Below are 9,364 nucleotides of genomic sequence, written 5' to 3'. Positions count from 1 at the left end.
GAGCGGTACTCTCCCCGATGCTATACAACATCTATACTAGCGACATCCCCCGGACCGCCAATACGACCCTGGCTCCCTTTGCGGACGACACAGCTCTGTTGTCATCTTCATGGCGCAAAGAGCAAGTGCGTAGAAACGTGAAGCTTGCCATAGATGAACTGCAAAAGTGGTTCATCAAATGGAAAGTGAAGGTGAACGCAACAAAGAGCCAGGTCATCCTTATTGGAAGGAAACAAGACAGGGTTGATAGAAATATCAACCTTGACGGAGAAGAGAGCCAACGGGCAAGTAATGTCAAGGATTTGGGTGTTGTTCTAGATCAGAGGCTGACCTGGAGGCAACATGTGAAGACAGCAACCAACAAGGCAAGGCAAGCGACAAGGCAAGCGGCAACGCTGTATCCACTGCTAAACCGAAGAAGTCAGATGAGTGTGAGAAATAAGCTGCTACTCATCAAAAGTGTCATCAGGCCGGCCATGACGTATGCCTCCACAGCGTGGGGATATGCGGCAGAAACCTACCTGAGGCAGCTCCAGGCCACAGAAAATACACTTCTGCGGATGGCCATAGATGCTCCCTGGTTTGTACGTAATCGTCAAATTTACAGGGACCTAGAGTGGGAGCCACTGCGAGATCTACTGAAAAGAAAAGCAGCCACGACCTTCAAAAAGGTCAAAAACCACCGCTTTGAGGAGCTACGAAATGCCGTAGCTTACTCCCCAGAGGACAATGACCAAGTTTCCAATAAAATGCCTGTTTACCCGAGATTTTTCAAGGTTTTTCCATTAGGGTCTCTAGGACCCAGCGCGACTAAATTTTTAACATTTAAGGGCGTGAACACTGAAAGGTTAATGAGTAATAAGGCCTCACTTGGAAGGTACGAGAAAAATATTGAAATTTTTAAAGCATTCAAAAATAAAAATTACGATATTTGCTTCAAATTAAATTTTTGATATTCAAAAAAGTTATCTTCTAAAATTTGTTGATGAAAAGTCAAAGCAGCAATGATGTTTTCTGTTATTAACAGATAGTTACAGATGAAAAGCCCTTGTCAATAATACCAATAATTTGAAGACCTTAGAGCAACAACGGTACAAGCCATAATATCATCAAATATGAGATAAATTGTTTTTACACCAGTAGGCACCCACTTACCTTAGAAATAGAAGTCTTCGCTATTGTAACATAGATAGCGCGTTACACTAGCAAAACCATTGTTGGTTTTAAAATAATATCAAGCATTTTAAGTTTGAAAACGGGACAAGCCACGTTAATTATCATGTGACTCATGGGAAATATTTCTGAAAATATTATGCTACGCGAGTTACATATGTAGCATGGAAGACCGCTGACGCAGCAGCCATATTCCGCTGGCAGTCGTCAAGGTCTAATAGTTCACACCTGAACTATAGGAACTGCTGACGAATAGACTTCAAAGAATATTACATTTTAAATATAACCTTTCCATAAAGTCTTCCTGGCTCTAACTTTCAAACTGACAAGTTGTATTAAAGAAATAAACCTTTTTAAAAAATCTCTTCGTCGTTGGATATACGTAATTCGCCACCTGCGCAGTGGGCTTATTGTTATAGAAAGGATTTTCAGAAGAATAGTAATTCACTTGAAAAATGTCATCAAGAACTGAAATATAACTCCTCAATGAGCGGAAGATTTCAACGGCAATTTGACTTAGTATAGATAATGTAATTGAATGTATCCAGAAAATTATTTTATGAAAGTTCTATAGCTAACAGTAGATTTCCCGCTAAATTAAGTACATTAAGAAAACGACACAAAATAGCTGCCGAAATATTAAACACTACAGATGTTTTTAACATCCAGAAAATAATAAATGGATGGTAGCTTCCTTAGAAAATGTGAATTCTAGTTGATCGCTAGAATTTTATTATGTTAGATTAAATGATAAAATTAGAAAGCCAAAATCACTTGCGTAATGAAGTAGCTTCAATTTTGTTAAAAAGGAACAAACTTATTAAAAGTTTAATAAGTTTAAAGGGGGTGCATTAATAAAGGAATATTTTGATTGTTATCTACCATCAACATATATGCTGCAGCTTTTTTATTGCACTTGAAAACAACAAACACCCATAGAAACGACAATAAATAGTATTTAAAAACAACAACAAAGGAAACCATATTAAATTGCATGTTAAATAATGAAGAGTATATGACCAAGGCAGGGGGGCGGACTAGTAGTACTAGTTCTAGCATTTAGTTATTATTAGATTCTCTACAATAAATACAAACAGACCTGCAGGACGGGATCATTATGGTAGCACTTTCGTAATAGATAAAAAATGTGCCAATCACCAGACTAATATTGAGCAAGATTTTATATCTGATCAATTAGTGCCAAAACTGCAAGGCCACACTTAAGAAGAGACCAAAAACCTCTCTAAAAATTAAATTGCCATTATATGTCCCTATATATCTCGCAAGTTTTAATACTGAAGCAATAACTTTGGCAAATAAAAATTAAACCACATTGTTATTGAGTATGTATGCGTTAACATCATCTAGTACTTAAGTACTGAAAAACGCAAAAAATCACACCCAAAGTAGATTACAACAGATTAAGAGAAATAAAAGTTAAAAAAAAACTTGCTTTACACTTAATTAAACGGCATTTGCATTCTTAGTAAGGATTGGTGTATTCTGTGGAAATAAACAACTGGTGGGCGTTTCCAGGGATTCTTATTTATTTGAGGTGTGGACGGTGGAAGCGTGCATTAAAAAGCATTGCATTTTCTATTGATATCAGCTTTAATCTAATAAACCCTAATACCTGTTTGTTGCATATTACCGCAAGCTAGTATATAACTTGCAACACAACGCTTTTATTTTTATTGATGTAACATACTGAAATATACTTGCAGACAACAGCCAAAGTAGTGGAAACAGCGTGGGTTACTCATGAGGAGCTAGCAGCTAACCTTCGCAGGAAAATCGCCTACCACAGAAGGCTGTGCAGGATATACACAAGGCAGAGGACATCTGAATCGCCCTAAACCGGCAGAGACAGATTCTGAAGGAAGCTTTCAGGGATAACCGAAACCAGCAGCAACAAAGGACGGGAGTACAAATGTTTCCAACAATTCCTATTGTTTAACGAACATTCGCATACCACATGCGAAAGAATATAGCAATAGCGGTGATAACGTTTTAAAACAATATAATCTTGCCTCCGTGTTCGACAATTTACACCGTATGAAAATATCCACAATTAGATCTATATAAAATTAAATTTGCAAAAAAAGCAATATGGTTTGGACCGAATTACTAAAAAATCTGCACATTACTGACGAATGCATGCGAATATCAAGCAATTGTAGCAACGATGGAGTTAGACTATTATTCTCGTCTCATCAAAGCTACAGCTTCTGTTATTATGCAGCTCATAGGGTAGTTACTTAGACTGATGTAAAAAAAACGATATTTCGGCTATTCAGTTCACCGAATATAGCTAAGTGCACATGCTGAGGTGCCCTCCCAGTCCACACTCAAGACACAGAAATACACCTCCCCAGGCCCCCACAACATAGAAATATCTCCATCGAATAGTGTGCTGCTACCGTGATGAGACATAACAATATCTCTATTGGAAATAAAACAAACACCAGCAAACATATTTTTATTAAATTCACATGGTGAAAAAGATCCATTCGAAATGTCATATCAAGTATAAAATACTTAAGTAGGCGGATACTCGGAAGGCGCTTTCTATCATATCTAAGTCACATATCTGTGATGGGAATGACTGCTACATTTGCCGTTAAAGCTCTGTCGCTACCTGAAACAATTAAAAAATCGTTAAAAAAATAATATATGAATAAAATTACTAAGAGAGGTCATCAATGTTATTTCCCTTATTCGCACCTTGTCTGACTAAAAATACCAGCCAAGGGCTGGGCGAATATCAAGTACGATCCATGCATGTCATGAACTGGCATTCAAAATTGTCGTTTGATTTTAGTTCAAACCTATTTTATGTTTTTCTTAAACTCAAAAAACAATATTTCTTGAGTTTAATAGCATACCACTTATTTCAACATATCTGTCTATATACTATGGCTCTCCTGGTTCATTTAGAAAAAAACGCTCGAACACTTCAACTTTGATTTTGAAGGGAATATATTGTAATAATACAATTGCATTATACCGGGTGTTTCATAAACAACATACGTCACACTTTTAATTTTCAAATGGAAACCTACTAGTCTAATGTCATTTTTGATCCTGCCAGAAGTTTGTTGTAAATTTGGTTTAGCATGTTCTATACCCAGCTCCAACCGTTTCAATTTTATTTGCGTTTGTTATTGAATGATCGAGATATTGAGCCGTTTGGAAATGTCGCACATTGCCGTTTCTATGGATGCCTCTAACAGATTAGTTAAAACAACGATTCGCCATTAAGTGTCAGTGTGGGCTTAAACTTATTTTTAACTTTGCTTGTACAGTTTTCATTATACTGAAATCGTCCATTCGCGAAATCGGTCTTCAATCGTTTTGATTTAATTTGAAATTTTATACCTCTATGTAATAACTAAATTTTCGATAGGTGGAGCCGTTAGATAATTTAGTGAAACACCTTTTTTAATGGTACTTAATTTAAAAATTGAAACTCTTGTAATACCTTCTGTGAATAAATAACTCTCCATGATAACAATTTCCATAAAGTTAAATAAATAAAGTACACCAGCAATTTTTATTATTCAAACATATGGACTACTGCACTTAATTTAGCAGAGGCCCAGCTGATTGCAGCGAGCGGTTTGAAATATAAAATTAATTGTGTATGCATGCAAATAAAATAAAATAAAGTATTTTCAGCTTTGGTTTCTCTATGGATGTCTATGAACTCGTGTGAGTTCTTAATCGGTTAATAAAAATTATGATGATAATCGGAAAAGTAGTAAAAATATATCATCTGGGTATTACTAATTACTATTTATTTTATATTAAATGATTTGTTTACATGAAAAGGTCAAGAAAGTGGTAATGTTAAGAAAGCGTATATAGTACTGGCAAATACGCAAAAAATTTCGACTGGCACGCTGGCGCAAAGAGCTGAACCATCATGGCGACCGTTGTTTGGTTTTGGAAAATGGTGAATTTCAGAGGGTGTTCAGTGGTAGAAAACGGCATTAAGTCGAAAAATTGTAAATGAAAAATGTCGTTTGTTGCGAGATTTTCTAAAGGTGAGCATAATATTGTGCAATTCAATTGGCAAAGCGGCAAACAGTACCAGACTGTAGAATAAAGGTTTCCCAAAAAGGTAAATTGGCACGTTGAAAGGTTGCTCCCCTGATTTAGACCATTCCGTATAAATTGACTTTTTACACTACATAAGAAGATTTATAAAACGGGACCCGGGAATGGAGACCGGACTGACACAATAACAAAATATTTTAGAGCATGTAATCGATATTTAGAGTTGCCAAATCTCCGGTTTTTGACAGGAGTATTAGGTTTTCTTTCATAAGCTCAGGTCACAACTATTTTGTCAACCGGATTAGGATTTCTCCGGTTAAAAAGCAAATAGCTGTTAGGCTATACATTTTGTTATTTTTCAGTATTGCATGAAAAAGCAAATAAAGCTGCATTGTGAGTAATTACGAACTAATCGACAATACCCGATCGTCGGTACGTCGGTTAATAATAACATCCTTTGTTTTTGGTGTCGGGTGTACATAACTATTTAATATAAAATAGATAATAATTAGTAATACCCAGATGATAGATTTTCACTACTTTTCCGATTCTCATCCTAATTCCAATTAACCGATTAAGATCTCACATGCGTTCATAGACATACATAGAGAAACCGAAGCTGAAAATACTTTATTGAGAAAATAACAGATTATTTTAATTTCTTTGCATGCATACCTAATTAATTTGATATTTCAAACCGCTGGCTGCAATCTGCTGGGCCCGGCTAAATTAAGCGCACAATCATATGTATGAGCTTATCAGTGTCGTCTATTATTTCCTGTATGGACGTTAAGTTTTCTGTTAAGTTTTGAACCTTGAAGAAATAACTTTTTTGTTTTCATTGTGATTTTTTACTTTGGTGGCAGTTTGGCAACATGGCTGACCAGTATGCCATTTTCGGCTGCGCGTATCGTGCGTACGGTCATGTGCGCGTACCACTGTCCAATCAATTTTTTAAGGTAATATTATATATGCATCGAATGTTTCACTTTTTAAACAATAAAAATTAAGGGAACAGTATTACCGTATTTATTTTTTCACTGATTAGCAAACTACCCTAAAAATATTTTGGTCGTAAGCTCACTTTCCTCGACCTCCGATCGTAGGTTTTTTTCAATTTGGTCACCCTATCAATATTAATAAAACTTACCCGTAGCTCTTACAGTTTTAATCACGATCAACTATTTATTTAGTTATCATTGTAAAACTTCAGACCAACAAACACAATAAAATACATCTAGGTATAAGGGCGATTAAAATACGCCTTGACTCTGCAGACAAGTTCAGAACCGCCATTTTGAATGATGCAAACATATGGTGATGGATGCGACTTACGTCGACCGAACGGCCTGACTCTATTTATCTATGTGTGGTAGGCAATCGGCTATACAGTAAAGTGTGTGGGTGGAGGCGTTTGAGATTAGCTAAGCTCTTCAGTTACCTATGCATTACACTAATGTTATAAAAATGAACATAATTAATGAATCATATTTGAGAACAGCCAGTGTGACCAGATTGGGCGATTTATGGCAAATTGAACCACTTTACAGACAGTTTTGCGACGAACATTTTGGGAAAGTCGCCGAGCGACCTTTGGCCAATTGGCAAAATTGGCCATCCCTTGCCGCTAATTGCCAAAAATGATAAGAGTTAACGATATTTCTTCTTGGAAAACGGTGAACGCAAAACAAACACTCGAATATCTAACGAATATTTGAATACTCGAGTACCTATTCAAATACTCGAATATTTGTTAGATATTCGAGTAGTCGAATTATTTTACTTTTGGAATAAACCACTAAACGAATATTCGAATTTCAGATTTTTAAAAATTCCGAGCCCTGCTATGGAGAATGATTCGAAAACTAAACATTCTGCAAGAAAATCAGTACATGCAAAATAATGTCCTGATTGCAACACAGACGATTGTTAAACGTTTATCGAAAGACACAGACACGTAATTGTCTAGTGTTAATAGAAACCAGATAGACATTCGAAACCAAGTCATCAAAATCTCAAATAACGTTCAGTATACTAGTATTGCGGCGTATTCGCTCATATTACTAGACCGTCTCGAAACCAATGTCCGCCCTATTAATGCCATTCAGACAAACGTCCAGACGGCGATTAAATTAACTTCGCATGAAAATAATTGAGCATGGTCTTCTCAGATATCGTGAACTTGGAAACGTTGTATGCAAACTAAAATTATTAGTTCGTAAAATACTACGAAGTTGCATCCGTCGACCGCACGATTAAGTCCAATGATTTGCAATTGCGTAAATTAACTGTTTGAAGAATGACAAACCGTTTTTAAAAACTACTTTTATTTCTAGAATTGTTACAAGTTTACTTAAGCGTAGTTGTACTCTAACTAACTTTTACATTAATTCAATGATATAAGCAAAACATGAGGCTTCTTTATAAAATGATGATTGGTGGTATTCCTTAGCTGCTGATACATCGGAATCCATGGGAACTGGCCACATAACTCGTGCAACACTCTCTCTATTTCAATTAATGAACGAATAATGTCATTGAAAATCCTTTATTAAAATCAATAGATGAACCTTTCGATCCACAAAAAAGTTGTCTCAAAAAGCAGATATGTTCAGATTAATGCAAAATCTTCCAAAACTCGTAATAATTTAAAAATTAATTGAGAAAACTGTAATTAAACTAAAGTAAAAATCAATGAAATTGATTTTCAAAGCATTTATGACGACTTCGAAAATGCAACGAATTTAATTACGCACCCTTTAAAGAAAATTGAGTATTACTCATGGATCTATCTGATTGATACTATCTAATTGTAACAATAATAATCATTATATGTAGAATTTTATTGATTAATTTGAAACTCACGTTTTTAAAAAACACTTTAATTTAAAATTAATACAATATTCTTTATTATGTGGATTTGAATTGGTGTGACCGAACCGGACCTAACCATAGGCTGTCTATGAACTGAGATTAAACAGACGTGACCATAGACTTATCTTTAACTTTAGCTGAATTATCGTTTCTGCCGTGGCTACTTTTATACTTGGATCATGCTGATCATAGCAGAAACGATACTACGTCTTATTTTAATCGTTTAGTCGGCGTAAGTGGCCATATAATTCCTCCCTCCTTAAAACTGAGAAAATAGGGATTTATTTTCGAGAGTTTTTAAATTTATGTCCACTTTTACATCTTGCCTTTTCTTAAAATAATAATAGTATATTGTCATACATATCATGATTATTATAATTATTGTTACAATCAATATCAAGGAGATGGTTCCATGAGTAATACTCAATGTCTTTAAGGGATGCGTAATTAAATTCCTTGCATCTTTTAAATCATTATGGATGTTTTGAAAATCAATCTCATTGATTTGAAGTGGTTCAATTTCCTCGATTAAATTTTTATTTATGACAAGTTTTGGAAGTTTTAGTCTTAATCTAAATGTATCTGGTTTTTGAGAATCATAAATTTTGTTTTTGATTTTTACAGTACACTCAGCTGGGAAAATCAAAGAAGGTTGATTTATAACTTCTGATGTATTTCGGTTTGGACATTCAAAATTGACATTATTCTTATTTCTGGGAATAATAAGAATTGAATTAGCATTTAATTGAGTGATTGAAGATTTGTTGTATTGAATCGGAATCATTGGGCAATGATTTGTTAAATTTATTGTTTGTATTATAGGGTTCGTTGGAATTAATTGATGTTTCTAGACACAAGAAGATGTCTTCAATTTTACGGCAATTTTCTTTCAAATTGAATGACTCATTTGGAGATTTTAGCAAATATGGATTATTTACTGACAATATTTGGTTTTCAATTGGAATTGGGTACAAATGGAATAGAGTATAGACTTTTCCATATATTAGAGGAATTGCGATGTAAAATATTATTAAGTCGTTTTTAATCGTTACATCGACGTATGCAGTTTCATAGTATTTTATGAAGTTATCAAAAGGGATTCGTGTTTCAGGGGTCAGCTTGAAAATTATCTTTTCAAGTTCACGATATTTGAGAATGCTGTGATGCATTATTTTTAATTCTGCAAAGTTAATCGCTGTCTGAATGTTCGTCTGGATGTCGTTGATGACACGAATATTATTTTCGAGATTATCAAGTA

At 34.8% G+C, this 9,364-nt stretch overlaps 1 long non-coding RNA gene across 1 annotated transcript; it reads right to left on the bottom strand.

Moving 5' to 3' along the window:
• Window positions 1–3,639: 3,639 nt before the first annotated feature.
• Window positions 3,640–6,882, bottom strand: LOC109544937. The gene is made up of 2 exons (XR_002172623.2): window positions 6,383–6,882; window positions 3,640–3,811 (listed from the first exon to the last, which is right to left on the bottom strand). It is a non-coding gene; the product is annotated as an uncharacterized LOC109544937 (long non-coding RNA).
• Window positions 6,883–9,364: the final 2,482 nt, after the last annotated feature.

This window comes from Dendroctonus ponderosae, unplaced genomic scaffold (assembly GCF_020466585.1).
Source record: "Dendroctonus ponderosae isolate FM_Combo_2020 unplaced genomic scaffold, Dpon_F_20191213v2 Dpon_F_20191213_1, whole genome shotgun sequence".
In the NCBI taxonomy this organism is placed as follows: Eukaryota; Metazoa; Arthropoda; class Insecta; order Coleoptera; family Curculionidae; genus Dendroctonus; species Dendroctonus ponderosae.
This window is presented reverse-complemented; position numbering and strand designations above follow the sequence as displayed.